Source organism: Scyliorhinus torazame, chromosome 10 (assembly GCF_047496885.1).
Source record: "Scyliorhinus torazame isolate Kashiwa2021f chromosome 10, sScyTor2.1, whole genome shotgun sequence".
Taxonomy (NCBI): Eukaryota; Metazoa; Chordata; class Chondrichthyes; order Carcharhiniformes; family Scyliorhinidae; genus Scyliorhinus; species Scyliorhinus torazame.
In genome coordinates, this window is record NC_092716.1 from 241268036 (window position 1) to 241293781 (window position 25746).

Genomic DNA, 25746 nt, shown 5'->3' on the forward strand with positions numbered 1-25746 from the left:
AGGAAATCCACACAGACACGGGGAGAACCTGAACCCGGGTCCCTAGCACTGTGAGGCAGCAGTGCTAACCACTGTTCCATCATGCCACACTGTACTGCTGTTGATTGGTTTTTCATGAGCATCATGGGCAACCCTTTGTCTCCTAACATCCATCCCTCAATTCTGTCTGAAGGTCCAAAGAGATGAAGGATCTCGGATTGCAACAGGATGTACTTACTACAGGAGCAGCCCCACCTCTGCCCCCCACCCCTCCCCTACACCGCGGCCCCCTCTGAATTTGATGCACACCTCCGTAAACCTTTTCTTGTGGTTCCCCACCAGCTGCATATCGATGGAGTAGAAATCCTTGCAGCTAACAGGCGTTCCAGGTTCATGTGGGATTGCCAGCAATGTGCAGTCGATGATGTCCTAGTCCTGTGGGAACCCATCCAGTCACATTCACAGCCACAGGGAATGTGCAGTCCCAGATCCAGCAGGATTTCTTTCCAACAACTCTTTTCCTCGGAAGCTGCATGCCTCCCTCCTCTTTGCATGATAACCCCAACCTCCCGAGGCACTGTTTTTCAGAAAGGTTTGGGAAGCCAGGTCTCTGAATGTGCAGCCTGGTATACAGGTGTTGCCTCCTGTAAGCTTGACTCCTCTGCTGCTGTTGTCTCCGCAGACTATCTGTGTCTTGTTCTTCAGCTGAGGTCCAGCCAAAGGCAGCCATGGTGCCACCCATCATGATCTTAGAACCCAAGAACAAAAGAATCGCAACACTGCAAAAGAGGCCATTCAGCCCATCGAGTCTGCATCGAATCTCTGAAAAAGCACCCTACCTAGGCCCAGTCCACCACCCTATCCTCGTGACCTCTCCTAACCTGCATCTCTTTGGACACTAAGTAAGTGGCAACTTACCATGGTCAATCCACCTAACCTGTACGGGTTTGGACTGTGGGAGCAATCCAGAACACCCAGAGGAAACTCATACAGACCCGGGGAGAAAGGGCAAATTCCACCCAGAGTCACGCAAGGCCGGAATAGAACCCCGGTCCCTGGTGCTGTGAGGCAGCAGTGCTAGCCACTGTGCCACCATGCTGCCCCGGGGGAGTGTACAAAAGGGCACAAATTGTCACAACACAATTACTCTCAATAACTCCTTCCCCAGTAGGAGATAAGATAGAAGTTGTGAGTGCCATGTTTGGTTTCAGCAGCAAGTTTCAGATATCGTGAGAAGCTCCTACATGCAGTATTAAATTTAAATGTCATATTAAATTTTCCTGCAATTCAATGATTTAAATATTCAAATCAATAACCTAGCTCTCCAAAGGTGAATAATAATAATAAGTACAATAATAATCTTTATTGTCACATGGCGTGGTAACACAGTGGCTAGCACTGTTGCTTCACAGCGCCAGGGTCCCAGGGTCGATTCCCGCTTGGGTCAGTCTACGAGGGTTTCCTCCGGGTGCTCCGGTTTCCTCCCACAAGTCCCGAAAGACATGTTGTTAGGTGAATTAGATATTCTGAATTCTCCCTCGGTGTACCCGAACAGGCCCCGGAGTGTGGCGACTAGGAGATTTTCACAGTAACTTCATTGCAGTGTCAGTGTAAGCCTACTTGTGACAATGAATACTATCATTATTATTATTATTATTATTAATTAACACATGCCAGGGACAAGGAGGGTTTTCATTGTTCACAATTAAAACATGTTTTACGCCTGATACACGTGAAGCCTCCGTCACGTTATTCTTCCCAGCGGGGTCGGCCCGCACCCCCATCCCCTGTTGCCCTCTGCTTCCCCCCACCACTTGACGCTGGGCACAGTGTATCTCCAGCAAGAATCCCCGATGCAGACCACGTGCAGGTGATGAGTGTGCGCAAGCTGTCAGCACAAAGACAGGAGTCTTTCAATGGGATAAACTGGGGAGCGCAGGACCTTACCTCACAGGAAATTATCATGACTGAGGTAATGGTGACCACTGCGGGGGGGAGGGGGTGACTAGTGGGAGTTGCGGGGAGGGAAAGGAGGATTGGGGGGTGTGGTGATATGCCCGTGCACAGTTTAAACTGGGAATGTGGGTAGGATAGGGGTCACCATGGCGATCACACTCAAGGCAGCTTTCTCAGACAGGTGGTTATATTCAAGGCCTGACTCACTCACAATAATTTCGCTGAGAACAACGTTTGTTATCAATTAATTAAAGCTCTTGGACCGAAACATCTTGTAATTAGGTCTATTGTCTAAACTGATCATTATCTTCAGATCAGTGTTAATTCAACAGTTCAGTGGCCACTGCACCTAAAGCAATCAAGCATGTGTACATATAATAAAGCAAGCTAGTCTCATCATAACATTATGTGGAGATGCTGGCGTTGGACTGGGGTGAGCACAGTAAGAAGTGTTACAACACCAGGTTAAAGTCCAACAGGTTTGTTTCAAACACTAGCTTTCGGAGCACTGCTCCTTCCTCAGGTGAATGAAGAGGTATGTTCCAGAAACATTGCACGGTTGTTTGAAGTTAAGTAGTGGGGGTGTGGGGATGACCTTGGCAAGATGTTCACCTTCATCGATGACGTGTTGAAGGCTGCGAAGAAGATGTCGTAGTTTCTCTGCTCCAGGAAAGTAGTGGACGACGATAGGTACTCTGTCGGTTGTGTCCCGTGTTTGTCTTCTGATGAGGTCGGTGCGGTTTGAGCCAACTGTCCTGGCTTGAGACAATTCACACCTCTTTAACCTGGGGTTACCCCTATCTCTGGATATGTAAATATTTAATTAACTGCAAATGCTCGCATTCTAAGCATTGTCTTGCATCTTTGAATTTGTCTATGTATATGTTTCTGGAACATACTTCTTCATTCACCTGAGGAAGGAGCAGTGCTCCGAAAGCTAGTGTTTGAAACAAACCTGTTGGACTTTAACCTGTCATCATAACATTAGCAGCCTTCAAGACAATCACATTAACCCTTTTCTCCTGACATAAATTATATCTACTACCTTCCCCATCTCTATTTTTCATTACTCTCAACGGCTTTGTTCAACTCGTTACTTTTGTCTAATTCTTAACTCATTAAATAATGACCGACTGAAGATGTTGCCTTGTGTCCCTTTGTTCATTGAATACAAAATGTGGTCTGAGATTGTGGGCTGAAGGGGCAAGGTATTTGCACAAAAGACTATTTATCTTCATAATCATGAGTTAATTGAAGCAGAGTCTGCGTAGAGTTTATAGAATTTTTTTTAATGCTTGATAGTAACTTATATAATTTATACAGATGAATAAACAATTTCAAATATTCAACCGCAAAGTCCCATGATTTGCGTCTTTGCCATTCGTGAATTTCCTTATCCACACAAAGCATTATGTATGGGGCAGCATGGTGGCACAGTGGGTAGCACTGCTGCCTCAGAGCACCAGGGAGTCAGGTTCGATTCCAACCTCGGGTGACTGTCTGGGTTGCGGTTGCACGTTTGTCCAGTGGCTGCGTGGGTTTCCTCCGGATGCTCCGGGTTCCTCCCCTAAATTGCCCCTGAGTGTCCAAAGGTTAGGCGTAACGGGGGTAGGGTGGGGGAGTGGGGCTAGGTAGAGTGCTCTTTCAGAGGGCTGGAATTCTGTGATTCTGTACACCATTTTGCTGCTTACGAGTCCAATGTTGGCTTCTCGGTGGTTCAGTTGGAGAAAATGCCATGAAATAGAACAAGCGCTGAAATGAATATTTCACAAAATGAAACACGGAAGGTGGCCACAACCCGTTTCCTGGACCGGAACTGTGTGTGCACCGTGTATGCATCCTCTGCCATGTTGCTTACTGTAGTGTTTGCCCATGACTTTCATAGATTTTATGATTTCGTTTGCGTCTACAGTACATTTTCTGGGTGATCTTTAAGTCAATGTTTTTGAAACCTGAAATTGCTAATCTTTTTTTTTTCATGAATTTAGAGTACCCAATTTTTTTTTTTCCAGTGAAGGGGCAATTTAGCGTGGCCAATCCACCTAACTCACACATTTTTGGGTTGTGGGGGTGAAACCCACGCAGACATGGGGAGAATGTGCAAACGCCACACGGACAGTGACCCAGGGCCGGGATTCGAACCCGGGTCCTCAGCGCCGCAGTCCCAGTGCTAACCACTGCGCCACGTGCCGCCCGAAAATGCGAATCTGAAGCAAGCAGTAATGATGACAATCGCCAAAAAAGTGACAACATTAGATAGATTGAAAAATGATGCCCGTGCTTGCATGTTGGCCAGGGAATACAATGTTAATGAATTCACAATTACATACATTAGGCAGTTTGAAGGTAAAATAAGGGCCAGGGATACTGCTCCTTGTAGTAAAGCAGGAAGTGCTGGTGCTCCTGGTGATGATGAAGAGAGGGTCTCTCCTTCACCTTGGAGAGGATTCTCGGTTAGCACAGAATGGTATAACGGCCCAAAAGGAGCATTTTGGTCTTCTTCATGTGAAGCAAGGTGGGGACGCTGCGTCAACACAGCAGGCAGCTGCAGGAGAGTTTCCCAAGATGCTGCAGGAACACATGGAGGAGAGAGGGCATCAGGCAGAGCAAATCTTCAGTGCAGACAAAACCAGCCTGCTCTGGAAGAAAGTGCCAAATAGGACTCCCAAGAAGAAAGGAAGGCATCTTATTTTAAAGCTGCAAAAGACAAATTAACGCTCTCACTATGTTCCAATGTGGCTGGCTCTAAGTGTAAAGCAATGAGTTTATAGATCAGAAAACCCTTGATCTCTGATAGGAAAAAAATAAAACTCACTCATCATTTTTTTGGAAAGCCAACAGCTGTGCCTGGGTTACAGCAGCAGAGCTTGAAAACTGGTTTGAAAATTGCTTTCTGTATGAGGTCAGGACTTGTCTGAGGAAAAGGGACGTGTCCTTCAAGATTCTATTTATCCTCGATAATGCTGGATATCCACCCACTCTCGTAGAGAGCTATTCAGAGGCTGACATTTTGGTTTTATCCCCCAAATATGACCTCGCCCATCCAGCCAATGGACCAGTAGCTTATTGCATCCTTCAACACTTCTCAGCATTATGGAAACAAATCTAACAACCACTGTCAGTGATTGCTGGGAGGAATCCAACATCCTGATATCAATAGGAATCATTAAGGATGCACAGGATGAGGTCAGAGAATCAACTATAAACGTTGATTGGAAAATGGTTTAGCCTGAGGCTGGGAATAATTTCAGAGGGATCGCATATGTGGGTGCTGAAACATGCAAAATATGTTTATTAATTTTGTTAAACAGCAGTCTGCCTTTATATTTATTACAAACATTGGGTGGGATCTTACATCGCCCCCTCCCCCCGTAGCGCAGGAGGCAGCCTGCCATTGGCCAGTAATGGGATCTTCCAGATCCAACGCTGTTAACAAGGGTTCCCAATGTTTGCACTCTCCAGCGCCGGGGGCCCCCGGCAGGGGGTCGCTGTCGGTGAGACAGGAAGATCCCGCAGGTGGAAACAGCCGGAAAAATACGCCATTGTTTTTATAATGTTTTATTCTCTATACATCTCAAATGTTTGGATATCTGGAACATACCTAATTGATTCCCATATGTTTACCCTTTGCGAATTTGCCAGAATAAAATATGTAACCCTTTGTGAATTTGCCAGTATAAATTATGTTTAGCCTTTGAAAACTTGCCATTTGCCAATGTTTTCCAAGAATGCGAACAAGCGAATGGCGATAATTTAGTGTCTTAATATGTGTATTGTTCTGTGAAACATGTTTCTTGCACAGTTAAAAAAATAAACAAAGTGCTTGATTTATAAGGAAGGTATAAACAGTACAATATCAAAAATTTTATTTTTTGACCATGTAAAAACATTTATGATTTTTGGCTTGCCTTTTATGATGTAAGTTGAGTCATTTTTAGCTCATGGCAGTATATGAGATGGATTCTCCTGTCCCTTTAATGGAAGAGTGTTCCACAAGAAGAACCACCTAGGTTGTTGTCATCTCATAGCGCTTTTAAACCAAATCTTAATTTTGTTGATCCAATTTGTTGTGAACATCTGTTCATAATTCATATGTTTTGGAAAATAACCTTTTTAGCTTTAGGGATTAAAATACTAAAAAGATAAATGGTTCAAAAACTGATAAACAGCCCTATTGCAAAGGAAAATCAAACAAACCCAGGTCTAACTTATCTGTATATTTTTTTATTTGATCATGGGACATGGGCATCGCAGGCTGTGCCAGCATTTATTGCCCATCCCTAATTTCTCTTGAGGGGGCAGTTCAGAGCCAACCACATTGCTGTGGGTCTGGGGTCACGTGTAGGCCAGACCAGGTAAGGATGGCAGATTTCCTTCCCGAAAGGACATTAGTGAATCAGATGGGGTTTTACAACCATCGGCAATGGTTTCATGGTCATCATTAGACTTTAAACTCCAGAGGTTGGATTCTCCACCAGCAGGATGCTCCATTTTGCCGACAGCCCGGGGGTTTCCCAACAGCGTGGGGCTGCTCCACAATGGGAAACTCGATTGACCAGCCGGCGTAACGGAACATCCCGCCGGCAGAAACAGAAATGTGGCGCGGCGGGACGGAGAATGCAGCCCCAGATATTTTATTGAGTGGAATTCCATCACCTATGATGGGATACGAACCCGGGTCTCTGGATTACTCATCCAGTGACAATATCACTATGCCACCACCTCCCCATCTTACAAGATCAGAGTTAGTAGTAAATTAAAATTGTAAATAACGGATGATTCATCTCTGGACCTATTAGTGGAACAGAAGAGTCTGGAGAGAGGGCAAATATATTCATTAGAAATATAAAAAATCAAAGTGTTGTGTTGAAGGTAAATTTTACCTTTCTGTTTGAGACCATCTCAGAGCATGTTACATTGTCAGCGAGATGGGCTGTGTGAAAATGAAGGTTACTTTGTTTAGGTTAACTGGGTGTTTGCATTTCACTGGATTGATAGAGTCAACAGGAGATAATTGTCAGTCAGGCCTGCGCTTTAAGCAGAGACAATACTGACTTTATGTAATGCGGGGGGGGGGGGGGGGGCTCAAGCTCAGTTTCAATTTATTTTGTGAGGGGGAAAAGAACCTGGAAGGTTTTCCTAGTTTGAAGCTACTTGTCTATCATGTCTGCTTGTGTAAAGTTTTATGAAAGATGAATCCAGGGTCACTGAAGTGAATTTCAAAATCTATACTCATTAGTTTGGAGTATGCATGATTCATAATTTGTGTTGCCCTCTGCCTTTTTGCAACCTCAGCAGTGATACATCTCATGACAACAATACAAATTCTAATGATGACCATGAAACCATTATGGATTTTTATGAATTGGTTCACTAATGTCCTTTAGCACTTTTACCTGATCTGGCCTACATGTGACTTCAGCAATGCAGTTGACTCTTAAATGCCCACTGAACTGAGCTAGCAAACCACTCAGATGATGGGCAATAAAATGCTGGTGTTGGGAGTGACATCCAGACCTATCAATGAGTGAAAATAAAGCAAATAGGTCACTGTAAAAGAAAATCATTAGTGATTGCACCAAGAAGGATATCTATGACACCAAAATATATATATTTTTTAAATTATTTTTTTTCTTAATGAAAACACAATTTATTTTTCCCAATTAAGGGGCAATCCACCTACCCTGCACATCTTTTTGGGTTGTGGGGGTGAGGCCCATGCAGGCACGGGGAGAATATGCAAACTCCACATGGACAGTGACCTGGGGCCTTGATTGAACCCAGGTCCTCGGTGCTGTGAGGCAGCAGTGCTAACCACTGCACCACCCTGCCGCCCTATCAACAAAATATTGAAGTATGCAATGCCTTCTTGGCATTGATTGCTCACCCACCCTCCGCTCGCACAAACTCACCTCTCTGCGAGGTCCAGACAGACCTGGATTTTCACCAAGCCAGCACGTCTCAGAAAACCTTTAGAAATGGCGGGCGGGTCCTGATTCTAGATTTCGCGACCAATTCACAGGCTGCCTGATTTTCGGGAGAGCCTTTAAAGGGTGTGGGCTGTTTATTATCCAAGGTCTGAACCAGGCACTCCCAACCTGGCTGGCTCCATTGTGGCGATGAGCATTTGCTGCACTCGGCAATTTTCATATAGAGTCGGGATAGGTTTTTAAAGAGGAGCCTCTGAGGAGTCTCAAATGCATGCATGCACGAGGAGACCGTTTAAAGGGCAAGGTCACAAATTTCCCCTCACGCTCTCAGGCCATGCCGTGCCGCCCACCCACCCCCATGGCCCCTCATGCCCCCTATGCCTATCAATGGCACTTCCATGCCCATTGATCCACTGTCTAGAACCAACTCAACTCAAACCCATCCACTCTGTGGGATTACAATTCTATTTCTAATCTCAGAACAACTCTGTATTCACTGACTGTCACTTTAATACATATTTGCGACTTGACTTTGCTTTAAACAATTCTAAGCAGATTCCCGTTGGCTCAGTTTTTGCCACTAACAATAGGCGTAATGTGCACTGAGTAGCGGCATAATGAGAAAGATCATAAATCACTGTCACCGGCAAGGGATAATGTATTTGTTTCAAGCATTAATCACCATTAAGGGACGAAATAGTTACTTGAACTGAACCCAAACTCAGTAAGTCCAGTAATTTTCAGTCGAAATCCATTTTTTTTCATTGTCTCAAATCAGTTCTGAGTTCCATTACGTGTCAGCGAAGCCAATTTTGTTTGATTTCCAGCCAAGGTTTGCACATATTGATATCTGTTCTGTGCTTCTTCCAGCTGCCCTGGTGCATTTAAAAAACGATCTATGGTCTTGGCACAATTAACAATCATTTTCTTTTTCACACTGACGTATCCGGTTGACCGAGGCTCTGGAGGGTCAAAGCTTTGGTTGACATCCAGTCAAGCTTTCAATTTTGTTTTGCTTGAACGGCTTATCATTTTTTTTTCAAACTGACAAATTGTTCCTAATTATTGCTTGAAGCCGAAACTACTTCAGGCAAGGCTTTTCCAGACATTCAGTCGCTCTTCAATTGAAGTTGGCCCTGTGATTGTAGACATGTCTGGAGTCAGGAGGATGCTGATTGCCCCCTGTACATCACTGTTAACAGTGAAGGTAAAATGGCAGGAGAATGATCCTGATAATGTTTGACCAGCTTTTGGATCTGTTGAAACCTGGTGGTGGTTTGAACCTCCTGGTGTCGAATCCTATGGGAGTCTGAGAATAATATTCCCCCGTCGATAGCCTGACTTCGCCCACAGAGGGAGGGATGTAGTTTTGTAGTTTGTTGGTCAGTGGCATTCAGCTGTAAGAGCTGGGTTTAAATTCAGGTCCGTCTGCTGGGAGGTGGGGCCGGAGACAGTCTGGCATCAGTTCGTTGTCAATCTTTGAGGTTAAAGCTCGGAAATGGTGACAAAATCGCCCAGTACGCATTATCCAACTGCAAGATCATCAGAAATGGAGTGGCTCGTGCAGAGACTACAGCACCATTGGCAATGGAGAATGCTGGAAAAGAGTAGAGGGCACTTTACTGTGTCGAACACTGTGCTGTTTCTGTCCTGGGATTGTTAAATGTGGGACAGTGTGAGTTGCTCCGTGTCCCACCCCATACTGTTCCTGCCCTGAAAGTGTTTGATGGGGTCAATGCAGTGGGACCTTTACTCTATCCACACCTGTGGTGTTGTCCTGAGAATGATTGATGGGGAACAGTGTAGAGGGACCTTTGCTCCATGTCCGACCCTCTGCAGTTCAGGTCCTGGGAGAGTTTGACGGGAGCTTTACTTTGTATCTAACTCCATGCTCTGCCTGTCTGGTGAATGTTTGATGGGGACAGTGTAGAGGCAGCTTAACTCTGTATCTAAACCCGTGCTGTACCTGTCCTGGGAGTGTTTGATGTGGACAGTGTAGAGGGAGCTTTACTCTGTATCTAAACCCGAGCTGTACCTGTCCTGGGAGTGAAAGACTCCGTACATCCTCCAGGCTGTTGCATCTCTCCCTTGTTTGTAATCGGTCCTGAATTATTTTTAACTCTTCATTCCAAATGCACAAACCTTAACACGTTTAATCTTTCAGCGCGTAGAGCTCACGGACAACCTATCTCTTGTCGGCCTCTCCCTGTTCAATTAACTCTGGTCTCTCCATTTTCTTCAACGGCACAAGAAACATGGTCAGAAAAATATTAATTTCTTTTAACATCCAGTCAAGCGCAAATTAGTGCATCCCGTTTCGATATCATGTAACACATACCTCCTGCAGACGATGTGGGAGGGAGCGGTGTATGTTTGGGATTGTGAAAGGACTGATTTACGCACTTCCTTTAGAATTCATTATTCTCTCTGATTCATTGCTGGTTGGAATCAGTTACCGGTGGCACGGTAGCACAGTGGTTAGCACCGTTGCTTCACAGCTCCAGGGTCCCAGGTTCGATTCCCGGCTTGGATCACTGTCTGTGCAGAGTCTGCACGTTCTCCTCATGCGTGCATGGGTTTCCTCCGGGTGCTCCAGTTTCCTCCCACAAGTCCTGAAAGACGTGCTTGTTAGGTGAATTGGACATTCTGAATTCTCCCTCAGTGTACCCAAACAGGTGCCGGAGTGTGGCGACTAGGGGCTTTTCACAGTAACTTCATTACAGTGTTAATGTAAGCTTACTTGTGACAATAAAGATTATAAAAAATGTGTAAAATCAAAGAGTTCAGCTCCCCACATAGCAACAGCTCCCGACAAACGCCACAAAGCTGTTCCTTCCCTCCTGTTTGGGGCATCTTCATGCATTTCGAATAACAAAACAAAAGGAATCTGAAACCAATCAGAAATCAGATCCACATGGTGCGGATCTGCACAGTACATTTCCGTTCTTGTCCAAGCAAATATAAATAGTTGTTTGGTCGTACTGAACTTGACTATTGCTGAATCAGAGGTCCAAGGTCCGGGATTCTGCAGCACAGCCCGTTTGTATTGGATTTCGGCATCAGACCCGTCACGAGACTCCCGACCTGCACCATCGTCCATAATGGGTTTCTCAACCCACGCTGGCGGGAACACGCAAAGTTCTCTTCAGCATTCAAATGAGTGCAGATTATCGGGTTGGACGCCCAATTCAAGTGCCGCCTGCATTGCTCCGGTACCCCCATCCCCACACACAGCCCATCCACCAATGAGAGAGCTAGTGCCAGCTCACAGTGTTGGTGCAAATGTATTTAATGGTGCATTTTTACATGCTGTCTCCTTCCCCATGACTAACATTGTGCACCAACACCCGTGCCAGCTTAGTGCTCCTGTATCTTTCTATGCTTTTGTGGACTCCTGCTCCTTGTCGGCTTCCCCTAAGATTACACGTCTGCTGCTTTTCGTGCCCTCTGGTGTGTGATACCATTGGTGGGTGTCCTCTGGAGGGCCTGTACCTGAAAGGGCCTGGCTGAATTTCGGGTGTCAGAGATGATGACATTTCATGTTCTCCCCGCTGCCCAGGAGATGTACCAGTGTCAGATGGATGGGGGAGGGGGAATCAGAAAGCCTGAAGATGTCTAGCGCCTACCTGGTTGGATGTCCCGGGATGGTCTCCATTGCGCCCTCCTCCCGCGGAGTGCTCACTGGCCCATGAGCTACTCAATGAGACAGACGGGCAGTGAGGCGAGTGAGCTCCAGAGACCTTAACTTCATCTGGTGCTGCCAGTCCTGGAGGCCCACCATTTTCTGAACCATGGTGTTGAGGTCCTCAGCCATGGTACCCTGTGACTGGGCCATGTCCCTCAGTGCCTCGCACATGTCCCTCTGTGACTGGAGCGTGTTCCTCTTTGATTGAAGCATGCCCCTCGGAGTACAGCCAATGTGCCTGAGGCCTTCAGCCATGATTCTTTGAGACTGGGCCAAGCTTTGTAGAACCACAGCAATGTCCACCTGCATCTGTGACACAGATATCCATCTGTGACGAGGCCCTGCTCCTCAGCCATGAACATTACACTGTGATCCAAGCCTTGGCCGTCCTAACCCATGGCTCTGACTTCTTGCCCCAGGATGTCACCCTTAAAGTTTCTCCCATTTAAGAATGAGTGAGAGCGAGGCCTGTGACATTGTAGGAGGGAGGATTCCCTTCTCTCTAGCCTCATTAAAGGTCCTGATCAGCAGTGGGCTCAATGTCTCTGAAAATTTCTTTAAAAATTCCACCGGATAGCCATCCGGCCCCGGAGCCTTGCCCGACTGCATGCCCTCTAGCCTCTTAATGATTTCTTCTATCTCGGGGCCTCCACCAGGCCCTCCTCCACCCTCGGGAACCTCAACTGGTCCAGAAATTGCCTCATCTCTTCCACTCCCGCTGGGGGTTCCGACTCATATCATTTGTTGTAGAATTCCTTAAAAACATCATTCACCCCCTCTGGGTCCCAGACCAAGTTACCCTCCTTATTCTTTACTCCACCAATCTCCCTGGCCGCCTCTCTCTTCCTAAGCTGGTGCGCCAGCATCCTGCTCGTTTTCTCCCCATACTCATAGACCGCCCCCTTAGCCTTTCTCAGCTGTTCTGCCACTTTCCCTGTGGTCAGCAATTCAAACTCCGTCTGTAGTTTATGCCTTTCCCTCAGGAGCCCCGCGTCCGGGGCCTCCGCATAACTCCTATCCACCCGAAGTATCTCCTCCACTAATCTCTCCCTCTCCGCCCTTTCCCTCTTTTCTCTATGAGGCCAGGTCGATATTAGTTCCCCTCTAACAACTGCCTTCAGGGCTTCCCAGACCGTCGCTGCCAATACCTTTCCCGTATCGTTTGTTTCCAGGTAGTTCTGGATACTCTTATTTACCCGCCCGCAAACCACCTCGTCCGCTAACAACCCCACATCCAGTCTCCACAGCGGACGCTGCCCTCTCTCCTCCCTAAGCCACAAATCCACCCAGTGCGGGGCAAGGTCCGAGACTGTAATCGCCGAGTATTCCATCCCCGCCACCTTCGGGGTCAACGCCCTGCCCAGAACAAAAAAGTCAATACGGGAATAAACTTTGTGGATGTGGGAGAAAAAAGAAAACTCCTTTACCCTCGGCCTTGTGAACCTCCTGGTGTATTCGCCACCCATCTGCTCCATAAAGCCCTTCAATTCCTTTGCCGCAACCGGCCTCTTCCCTGTCCTGGAATTTGAGAGGTCCAATTCAGGTTCAATAACCGTATTGAAGTCTCCCCCTGTTAATGTTTAATGTTTACTGTTCTTTCTCAATTATTGTTATAAAATTTTACAAATTCTTCAATAAAAATATATTTTTTTAAAATAATTTTTGGCCTGGGTGCCGCTCAATGCTGGCGCCATCTCCCGCAACTGGAAGCTGTTGGACCTGTCTAGTTAAACTTGCAGGCGCTGGAATGTTGCTGAAACCCCCTCCTGTAAAGTCTACCTCTGAATTTGCATCTACACCAGTGATGGGATAACCTTTTTTCGAGGCACGACATGAGTCTTGCAGACAGCTGTTCCGTGGGATCAGGTAGCCTTCCAACAGGCCGGTACCTCAGGGGTTCCTGCCTCCACCTGATGTGCTGCAGCAGGTGTGCGGTGTTCACCAGAGGATGCCCCAGAAACCTGTCCCACTGAGGTACGTGTCTCTGTGCTGGTAGATGGTTCTGATGTAAGCAGTGGCGAGAAGCCGTGTTATCCCTGGAGACCTGCTCCGGGGTGATCTGAGGATTTGGACGGGAGGCACCAGCCCCAGGGGGCCCAGCCTCATCTGGTGGAGATCCTGGAAGAAAAAGGAAAATGGGTCAGTTTTTGGGAATGTCAAGGATGTGGGAGATGAGAGACTCACTTGAGAGAGGACATCGGGATGAAGTTTCATTGGAATCTCCGGAATGTTAGGCGGTTTTAGTTCAGACGGGCAGCATGGTCGGTGCAGGCTTGGAGGGCCGGGGGGCCTGTTCCTGGCTGTAATTTTCTTTGTTCTGCGCATTCCTGTCTTCCACTGCTCACTGCTTTGTCTCCCCCATGAGTTCATCACCGTCTTGTCAATGGGGATGAGGACGTATATCTCAGGAATACCACACCCATTTTCTCACCCTCTCTCGTATTATGGCCTGTCTTACTGGGGGACATAAAAAGGATACTGTGAGACGCTGGCAGGCCAAGATGGGGGGTGGAGAGTTACAGCAGGTGGCATGTGTGGGCAAGTCACGTAGCCAAACAGCACGGGCATTTCCTAATTGAACAGGAGTGTCCCCCTTTGTGTGCGCTGCACATTTAATAACTGCCAATTTATGGGGAAGCTGAATAGCATCGAGGAGATTTTTAACCCAAAGAGCATTTTGAATGGGAGCTCCCGCAGAGGTGAGAAAGCCTCGCTGTTGCCAGAGGCGGCCAAAATCGCGGGTCACGCCAAAGGCATACCTAGAATCAGTGTACACATTAGTACTTTTATCTGTGGCCAAAATACATGCTCGAGTAAGGGCGAATAGCTCGGCTTTTCGTGCAGGGACAGGGGTCTGGAAGGCTGCTGCTTCCTGCACGTCAGTGTCGGTTACCACGGCATCTCCCGACTGTGGGATGCCAGTGAGAGAAATGGAGGAACTGCCATCAACATAAAAAATTAGATCTGGATTGTCAATAGGCCGGCCCATTAAATCCGGGCGAGGCACGGTAAGGAAGTGATTCCGAAGCAAACAATCGTGCGGCGGTCCGCCAGGTAACCGGGGGGCTGATCGGGGAACAGAGCAGGATTTAAGGTAGAACAGTAATGAAAAGAGAGGTCGGGGTTTTGCAATAGTGAAACCTCATAGCGGCTCAAGTGGGCTATGAGAGGAGTACGGAGTTAAATCTTTAGTATGGACAGTAACATTCGGAATCCATTGTCTGCAAAAAGTTCACCAATCCTAAAAAGGCTCGTACCTGCTTGGGCGGTGTAGGAAATGGGGTCTGCAGTATAGGAGTAATGCGTTCCTGAGTAAGGGAGCGATCCGCAGCACTTATTAGGACACCCAAAAATTGACCTACCATTAGCCTTTATGAACTTTAGTGGGCGGGATCACATATCCCCATGAATGGAGGCGGATGAGCAGGTAAACGGTGTCACGCTGGTTAGCGTTGAAGTCAGGGCTGGCAAGGAGTAAATCATCAACATATTGGATGATGGTGGAGCCACCAGGAGGTGATAATGTCGCTAACTGGGAGGGCAATGTCTGTGAGAAAAGGGTTTGAGAATGAATGAAGCCCTGTGGGAGCCTAGTCCAAGTGTATTGGTTGCCCTTAAATGTAAAGGCAAACCAATACTGTGATTCAGGGGCGAGGGGTATCGCAAAAAAGGCATGTTGTAAATCAACAAGGGTGAAAACAGTCGCTTCCGGTGGGACATTACTAAGGATTGTCGCCGGGTTTGGGACAATAGGATGTAAGGGTTCCACTATCTGATTAATACGTCGGAGGTCTTGAACCAAACGCCATTCGGATGGTCTTCCTATCTTAGGAACTGGAAGAATCGGGATGTTACAGGACGATTGGCATGGTACCACAATTCCCTGTCGAAGGAACGATTGAATCATAACCGACACTCCTTCTTCAGCATCGGGGCGCAAAGGGTACCGTGAAATCGAGGGCAAGGGCATGTCAGGTTTAACTTTAATAACAACGAAGGGACATTAGTGAGACCAACTTCGTGTTTGGAGGCCGCCCATAAATCTGCGGGTAGTTCAGAAGTCGTAGATTGGACTGAACGATGGTGGTGCAGTGTGCCAATGAGGACAAATGGGTGTTGAAAATATATTAAAGTGCCTGCGGGTAGGGTTTGACTTCCATTAAAGAAAGGATCAGCTTGTCCTCGTAGTGCAGCTGCCAGAAATCCCAAGGACTTGGCACTGTAGCCTTCGTTGACAGAAAGGGTCACATAGGGTGACACAAGTCCCGACTGACGCCAGAGGCCGTGGGGTAAATCGACAAGAAAGGCAGACCCTTCTTTTCCCTTAGCGAGGCCAACAAAGGAAACGGATTGGAGAGAACCGAGGGCGTCTTGGTAAATGCTCTCCAAATCAGGCGAGCATCCTGTATGATCGTAGCAAAGAGTCACATGTGGATCGGGAATATCTAGGGGAGGTGAAAAGTGTGAGGGATCAAAATCAATCGACCACCACTGTGGAGTAGTGAAAAGGGGAACATTTCGAAGCTGGGCCTGCGGGATAGCTGATATTGTAATGCCATTACCAAGGCAAACAATTTCCACTTGCAAGGGACACAGCAAATCACGTCCGGCCAGGTTGACACCGAGGACGCGGGTAATAAGACACAGCACGTTTCATTTGAGGTTTAGAATTGTCAAACCAGTCCATGTTATTAGTTTTAATACTGGTTGCTACACGGTCAGGCAATACCTGCATTAATAGTGCAGTAAATTGGGGAGACTGTGTGCCTGCATTGAAAGCAATGTCCCCGGAGTAAAGAGTGTAAACGCCACAAAGGCGGTCAAAAACTTCTGGACCATCTTCCTTAGAAGTGGGGGTACATTCAAGAAGTTTGGCGATGTCAACGGGTTTACGGAGAGCCCGTTTTAGTGCGGGGAACATTAAAGTTCGCTGATCGTCCTCCGTTTGGTGTGCGGCGCTGAAGGCCGTCCACGTGTCCCCATGAAGTCCTAATTCATTTTTCCATCTTTCCCCTAATTCTGGGGGAAGGGGTGAATAAATCAGAGAATATTGATCACGTGTGGTAGCACCGTACATGGTCGCAGTTCTCCTCAAAAACTCAGTGAACCCTTCTGGGTCATCTTTGCAGGAAGGACATTGGGCCATGATCAAACATAACTCATGGGGTTTAAAAGCGTGCCACACCTCAATGAATGGGACATCATTATCACCAGCGTGGGGGTTAATAACACGCCTAATGGGATAATTTGGGGGGGGGGGGGCAGGTGGTGGCGGAAAAGTTTCCTCCTCCTTAGGTTGGAGTGATAAATCAAGAAAGAGCCTGATTAACAGAGGTGAAGGGTTGTTCCTTAATAATGGCTTGCGTATGTGACTGAGTGCGTGTTGCTACGGGGGATGCATTAGAAGGAGTTTCATTAGCAGTAGGACCATAAGGGGTAGGCTGTACTTGGGACGGTGGAATTGTAGGATCGGGGAGTGCAGGATGAGGGTGGGGTCCCGGGGTCAAATCCTCCTCCTCTTCTGTGTCGCCTGAGAAGGGAAACAGCGACATGCCAGAGCAACTGGGAGGATCCTCCTTTCGATTAATCTGAATGGCTAGCCCTACCTGCCTATTGGTTGGAGATTTTTTATTTTTGCTTTGTTGTTTATGCTTTCTATTCCAAAGTTCACATTCCAATTTTAAAGTTTCCCAATTTTTTGCTTTACCATCCACACAATCATCAATCCCTTTTCTGCGGGCGTTATCTCTCCAACTCATTAATAGTGATTGTTCGTGGCGTTTAGTGGACTGTTTTTTCCATTCTGAAATTTAAAATTTCCATTTGAAACCGGTGTTTCTCTCCCAAATAGTTTTCTCTGCAGAAATGCAATTATCGTAGTTCCAAGTGCCCCCTAGTGGCCAAATATCGTTACCCAATTTATTGTTTAGCGCAGCAGATAATCTCCGGAAATTACGTTCTTGAGAAGGAGTCTCGGAACACATAAAAAATAGAGGGGAATTGCCCCTGGTTTTGTCTAAACTCTGTCCCATAATATCAGGAAAATGTGCCCCTGGCAACAAAAAATGATCAAAAAAAATCCCTGGTACCAAATCAAATTGCAGGGTCCCTGACCCAAATTTAAGCCTGTATAACAAGAGGTCCCTGACCTAAGGCTAACCATAATTGGGGTCCATGACCCTAAGTATTCTACTAACAGTCCATGTTGGGTAGATGAGGGGTTGAACCACCAATCCGAGAGAGAGAGAGAAACCAAGGTTAATCTTACCTTGTGCCGGCATCCGTCTCTTCCCTCCGGGTCGTGGCTCTATCACTTCTTCAGTCCCCCACGGAATTCACTCAGGGTATTGGTAACTGCTCGTTTGCGCCAAAATATTGTAGTCAATATTTTCCTGCTTCTGTAGTAGAAAGATTCAACAACGCTGGTTGAGACAAAATAACAAGGCTTTATTTTCAAAATGACTGCATGCAGTAATGGCTGAAACTTGAGGTCAGAGAGCAGTTAGTGAAACTTGCTGATTCCTTCTCAAGTCCGCGCTTTTACAGAAAATCAGTTCAGTATTTATACATTATCATTATCAAGATTACGTGACTACAGCTTAGTCAGGACTTCGATCGGAAGTAGAAACGGAAGCAATGCCTGCTGACCTTATTGGGCTCTTTGTCGCATCACTCATACCATTATCTTGCCCTTGGAGGGAACATTGAGAGATCGGAGGAGACTTATTTCTTCCTGACCTTATCTTGTCTTATTCCTACGGCCCTGTGTTATGACGAGATCGTCTTATCAGGAGTTGCCGAGGTCCGGTATTTTGGAATGGCTTGACCTTCTCTGATCTTATTCATACTTCAAGTTATGCAGAGTCGGCCTTATTAGTCTTATTGGGGTCTGAAATGGTTAGGGCAGCATTTCTTACATTGTATCAAATATTTTGACCAGTCTTCCCATTGACCAGTTTTCCCATCATGCCATTACTTTATTCGTACCATATCACACTATGCTCGTATGTGCTGTGAAGGGTCACAGCTGAAGAACATCCACTGGGCATCCCTGCTCTTGCAGGTAATAAAAGTCTCTCTCTCCGATTGCTGAAAGTAAGTCACAGGTCACAAAGCCATGGTCAAAAAGAAAACAGGACAAACCTTTTCAGCTAACCTGCAGAACCAAGACTCTCCAAACCAAGTGCTCAACTGCAAAGATCAGCTACCAGAATCACCCAATTTAACAACCGCCATATTTCCACATCGACTCCTCATGTACAAGCCAAAGATGGTTCATGTATCTTTATTAACTTCTCATTTCTAATCTATGTGTTTTTATGTTGCGTTTAATTAATTTGTTTTCCCATTTAATAACTAATAAGCTCACTCTTTCTTTAACCCAAGAAAACCTGGTTAAATTGGCTCCTTTTTAATCATAAATACATTTGGACTGAGAAACATCATTCGCAAGGGAAGGGATCCTTTTTAAATTAACCGCAATTCGACCAACCAAGGGCATTGAATAAAGATGGAATGCCATTTCACCCCTCTTTGCCCAGATGGGGCTTAACAATTCGGGGCTATCTCATACGGAATCAGAACAAATTGGGGGGTACCCAAGGACCAGTCATAACAACGTTTAGCATTGGCTGCATGTTGGAAGCATGTACATGAGCAGTCAGTACAAAGTGTGTGTTCTGCCGGAATCAACAGGGGCTGTCAGGGTTTGGCGAGCATGGTAATTGTAGCCTCAGTCATCTGGAAAAAATGCTGAGGAAGTGATTCCTTCTGGATTGCTGCTGTCTGAACACTTACGGGTTGATGTGGGAATGAACCGTATACAGCAAAGCAGCAATACCTTGCAAAAGGCTACCCGGTGACTGATTTTAATTGGCAAAGGTTTGAAAGGTGCCATGACATTAGCGTTAAGCTCAAGCCTCATCTTTACATGATCCGGTGTAGTTTGTCTTCCGAATCCTCGTCGGTCAGTATACACTCTATTGAGTTATCACTTGATATTCGTTGGAGGAAAGAAAAAATCAATTGCATGTCCTGTAATGAAAGGAACAACCATAATATGCTCTTTGGCTGTCAGCAATTTCCATATCGACAAATAAACAAATCAGTCGAATCATATTGTGCGACTTTTGTAACATAGATATTCCTACGATTACCAAATTCCTCACATTAGCAAAAGGATGTGGGTGCTTTGGAGAAGGTGCAGAGGAGGTTCACCAGGATGTTGCCTGGTATGGAGGGCGCTAGCTATGAAGAGAGGTTGAGTAGATTAGGATTATTTTCATTAGAAAGACGAAGGTTGAGGGGGGACCTCATTGAGGTCTACAAAATCATGAGAGGTATGGACAGGGTGGATAGCAAAAAGCTTTTTCCCAGAGTGGGGGACTCAATTACTAGGGGTCACGAGTTCAAGGTGAGAGGGGAAAAGTTTAAGGGAGATATGCGTGGAAAGTTCTTTACGCAGAGGGTGGTGGGTGTCTGGAACGCATTGCCGGCAGAGGTGGTAGAGGCGGGCACGATAGCATCATTTAAGATGTATCTAGACAGATACATGAATGGGCAGGGAGCAGAGGGATAAAGATCCTTAGAAAATAGGCGACAGTTTTAGATAGAGGATCTGGCGGTACAGGCTTGGAGGGCCAACGGGCCTGTTCCTGTGCTGTATTTTTCTTTGTTCTTCTTTGTTCTTTGTACGACAGTCCCCACAGGGTTTTTAACAGAACAAAAGGAAAATTATACTCACAAATCAATAACTGACATTGCACAGCACAAATTCAACACAAAAACATCAGATTGCCATTGCCTCATAATATATTTTCCAGGTGCTCATGGATTTAAACAGTAGATTATTTCTGTGCAGTCGAAGCTGTCAGTGTAACATGCAACCCAATTCCAATTCCAGTCGTCTTCCTGTGCCTAGTGATGCCCTAAGGCAGACTTTTGTCTAATTACATAGTTAGTAATTCCCGGAACAGGTCACAGATCTGTCGCCAGGGGCTTACAGCTAGGACGGAGCCACTCCACATCAAGCACGGCTGACCAGGAGTCCCTCTCACTCTTACCGCCAGCCATTGGGGTATTGGAAGGATTTGCAGGTTGACATGGTCAACCTGCTTGACCACGTTATGAATGAACCTTCCTTGGCCATCAAGTCCTGGGGTGGGACCCGAACACTGAGCTCCTGACTCAGAGGCATAGGTACTACCCACTGCACCCCAAGACCCCCATATCATGCAATCCATCAGTAATAAAAGGGTGACAGCTTATAAAGCTATAGCATCTGAAATGAAATGAAATGAAAATCGCTTATTGTCACAATTAGGCTTGAAATGAAGTTGCTGTGAAAAGCCCCGAGTCGCCACATTCCGGCGCCTGTTCGGGGAGGCTGGTACGGGAATCTGCACCGGCAATGGGGTAAAGCAAAATAGATGCAAGTTCTGTAATGACAAGATACTAAGGAGAATCTTCTAAGCTCTTTTCCACACTGGACACGCACTGGTGAAAATTGTGAGTTTGTTGACCGTAAAGGCAGTATGGTGCCACAGTGCTTAGCACTGCTGCCTCTTTGCACCAGAGACCCATGTTCAATTCTGGCCTTGGGTGGCTGTGTGTAGTTTGCACGTTCTCCGTGTGTCTGCGTGGGTTCCCTTGAGGCGCTCCAGTTTCCTCCCACAGTCCAAATATGGGCAGGTGAAGTGAATCGACCATGCTAAACTGCCCCTTAATGTCCAAAGATGTCAAGGTTAGGTGGGGTTATGGGGATAGGGGAGAAGAGTGGGCCTCAGCAGTGCCTCTTTTGGAGGGTCGGTGCGGACTCAATGGGACGAATGGCCTCCTTCTGAACTGTAGGGATTCCATGTTGAAATATGAATAACTAGGGAAGCCTTTCTGAGCAAACTGGTGGAACTGTGGGCTAACATGTCTCTGGCACAAGATGGACTTCACCCTAGGGTCTTAAAAGAGGTGGTTAATGAGGTTGTAGATGCATTGATGTTAATTTTCCAAAACTTTTTTAAAATAAATTTAGTGTACCCAATTAATTTGTTTTCCAATTAAGGGGCAATTTAGCGTGGCCAATCCACCTATTGGGTTGTGGAGGCGAAACCCACGCAAACAAGAGGAGAATGTGCAAACTCCACACGGACAGTGACCCAGAGCCGAGATCGAATCTGGGACCTCGGCGCCGTGAGGCATCAGGGCTAACCCACTGCGCCACCGTGCTGCCCTAATTTTCCCAAACTTGCCAGATTTTGGAAAGGTTCCATCAGACTAGAAAGTAGCAAATGTGACCCATCAATTCAAGAAGACGGGAGGCAGTGTGGTAGTACCAGGTATTGCGGTACCTAAGAGGCTGATGACCATTGGTTAGACCCAGGAGTCTACCATTGGCTGTATTACGTAGCTCCGCCCTGAAGGCGGGGTATAAGAGATGGTGCCGTCCCAGCAGCCTTCACTTTCTGTACCAAAGCTGCTGGGGAAGAGTTCTAGTAGATTAAAGCCTTCAGTTATGAAATCACTTCGTCTTGAGTGTAATTGATCGCGCATCAGGCAGAAAATAAGAAACTATTGATCAGTTAGTCTTTTGTGGGAAAGGTGTTAAAATTGATCATTAAGGAGGTTACAGCTTAACAAAGAGAAACCCTCAAAGTAATCAGGAGGAGTTGGCAAGGTAAAATGTAAATGCTCACAGTTCAGGGGGTAAGATATTACATAGAAACATACAAATAGAACAGAAGCAAAACGAGGCCATTCTGCCCTTGGAGCCTGCTCCATCATTCATTATGATCATGGCTGATCAATAAGTTCAAAACCCTGATCCTACCTTCCCCGCATATCCCTTGATCCCTTTAGCCCCAACAACCATATCTAATTCCTTCTTGTAATTGCACAATGTTTTGGCCTCAACTATTTTCTGTGGTAGTGAATTCCACAGATTCATCACTCTCTGGGTGAAGAAATTACTCCTCACTTCAGTCCTAAAAGGTTTCCCCTTCTCCTCAAACTATGACCCCGACTTCAGGACTCCCCGACCATCGGGAACATTGGGCGGGATGAACCCCCGCGACTGGACGAATCGCGCCACACCGCCCCAATACCGGCACGCGATTCTCCGCAGCGTGGTTGGTGTGGCGGCAGTCGGGGGCCGCTCTACGCGGATGGCCCATCGATTCTCGGCCCAGGATGGCCGTCGTAAAAAAGCCGAGTCCTGCCGCCGCCGTCCGCACTTGCTCTCAGCCGGCGGGAACTCAGCTTGGAAGGGTCGGGGGCCAGCCTTTGTGGGGGGGGGGGGGGCTTCCGACCCCGGGGGGGGAGGGCCTCCGATGTGGCTGGCCTGCCTCTCTGGTTGGGGGCCTACTTTCTTCCACGCCGGATCCTGTAGCTCCGCGCCATGCTGCGTCGGGGCTGGCGCATTGAAGGAAACCACTGCGCATGCGTGCGTTGGCGCCAGTGCCACTGCGCATGCGCGGATCCTGCGTTGCCCAGTTGACGCCGGGATCAGCAGCTGGAGTGGCGTGAACCACTCCAGTGCCGTGCTGGCCCCCTGTAGGGGCCAGAATTGCTGATCCTGAGGCCGTGTTGCCTCCGTCGAGAAACACAACGGCGTTTCCGATGGCGTCAACTCTTAGCCTCAGCATCACAGAATCCCGCCCATTCTTTCCGAATCTACCCTGTCTAATCCTGTTAGAATTTGGAAGTTTCTTCGAGATCCCTTCTACAGTCCAATGAATATAATCCTAACCGACTTAGTCTATCCTCATAAGTCATTTTGCCATCCCAGGAACCATCCTGGTAAATCTTCGCTGCACTCCCTCCATAGCAAGAACATCCTTCCTCAGATAAGGACACCAAAACTGCGCACAATACTCCAGGTGTGGCCACACCAATGCCCTACACAATTGCAGTAAAACATCCCTATTCCCTCAAATCCTCTCGCTATGAAGGCCAACATACAATTTGCCTTCTTTGCTGCCTGCTGTACCAGCACACTTACTTTCAGCAACTGATGCACGAGGACTCCAAGGACTTGCTGAATAGCCACCTCTCTCAATTTGCACCCATTCAAATAATAATCTGCCTTCCTATTTTAGCCACCAAAGTGGATAACCTCACATTTATCCACATTATACTGCATCTGCCATACATGTGCCCACTCACTCACCTGTCCAAATCCCGCTGAAGCATCTCCGCATCCTCCTTACATCTCACCCTTCCACCCAACTTTGTATGATCTGCAAATTTGGAGATGATTCATTTAGTTCCCTTGTCCAAAGCATTAATGTATAATGCAAAGAGTTGGGGTCCTAGCACAGATCCCTGCCGTACCCCACTAGTCACTATCGGAATCAGATAAAGCCCCATTCTTTAGAACTCTTTGCTTACTGACTGTAACCAGCTTTATATCCATCTCAAGACACTACCCACAATCCCATGTGCTTTAACTATGCGAGACCTTGTCGGAAGCCTTCTGAAAGTCTATATAAACCACATCCACCGGTTCTCCCTGGTCTACTCTGCTAGTCAAAAGAGTGTTGGGACAAATTGGTATTTTCTGGATAGGTTTTTATTTAGTGGAGAGATGAAGGGTTATGGGGAGCAGGCAGGAAGGTGGAGATGAGGCCGAGATGAGATCAGCCATGATCGGATTGAATGGTGGAGCAGGCTCGAGGGGCTGAATTGCCTATGCCTGCTCCTAGTTCTTATGTTATGGGGACTGGTCCTTTTAGCTGTTCAATCTCAGAGGCAGGTTCAAGGGACTTTTACAACTTACCACAAGTTTTGTCAGTAAACAAGGGAACCCCCTCCTTAAGAGCGATGTGGGTGTAACTACACCTCATGGACTGCAGAGGTTCAAGAGGCAGCTCACCATCACCATCTGAAGGACAATTAGGGAAGGGCGATAAATGCTGGTCTAGCCAACGACACCTTCATCCTGCGAGTGAATGAAAAAAAAACATACTATTGCCCTTCTACTCTCTCAGAAACTAGAGAGCAACTTTTAAAACTACAAGAAAAGATGGCCAGCGTGCACGATAAAAATGAGGGGACAGATTTTTACAGTTGAGACAACAGGTTCCCTTCCAGTATTCCACAGAAAGTATGTGCCAACCAGCAGAGGTGACAGGGATTTGTTCAGAACCAAGCTCCAATGAAGTTATTACATACAAAATGTAATGGCGAGGCGTAACCAAGGTCAGATTAGTACCATTCTATCTCCTCAACCGCCATACAGTCCTATTGCATTTAAGGCAAGATCCCGAATGCAACCAGGGACAACATTCAAGAATGACAATCCCACATATCATTGTGAGCAATTAAAGAGATATCCAGAAAAGGCAGCGATCACAAATTCTGGGTGTACCAGCAGATTACCTTTACGATTTAGAGACTCATAGATTCCTCAGTTCTATGGTAACTAAACATGGGCATATATTTAGAAGGGGAAAGTATCTTTAAAATTAAAGGGATATTTTGCAATATGGATTTACATGATAGCAGCATGATATCGCTGGGAAGGGAAATGTGTGATGCGATTCAGTCTCAGTTTCACTTTTGCTTTGAGCAGAGCACATGCACACAGCTCTGATGCCTTCAAGCTATATACCTAATGTACAACTGTTCTCATGTGCCTTGTCTAAATAAATGAACCCACAGCGTCTTTACCCAATCACTTACGAATAATCAGGTATAATATCATTACACTAACATGGCAGGTGTGTGGTGCTCACTGCATGAAAAGATGGCTGATGCAAAACGTTCATAACCTCATTTAAAAAAAATAGTTGGATATGCACTTGAACTGCTATAACCTACAAAGCTACAAACCCAGAGCTGAAAAACGAGATTCGATTGGATAACTTGTTTGACCAGCACAGGCTGTAAATTTTCTACGTCTCCATGTTTTCTTTTTTGTTCAAAACAATCAAGTTGCTTAAAATGCCACAGAAGATGTTCCTTATTACTTGTAATAATAATTTTAGTGAAAAATCAGATTTTGAAACTGATCAATTTTTAATAAATCTCCAGCTAAATGTGGAATCAATCGTCCTCAATATATCAAAGAAAATAATACTGCCTGATCAATTCCCACATAAAACCTTATTGAGAACAATGCATTATTTTACAATATTTCCACTCCTCCAACCAGTGCTCTCGACAATCTATCATCGACTGATAGGTTTCATCATTTCTTAATAG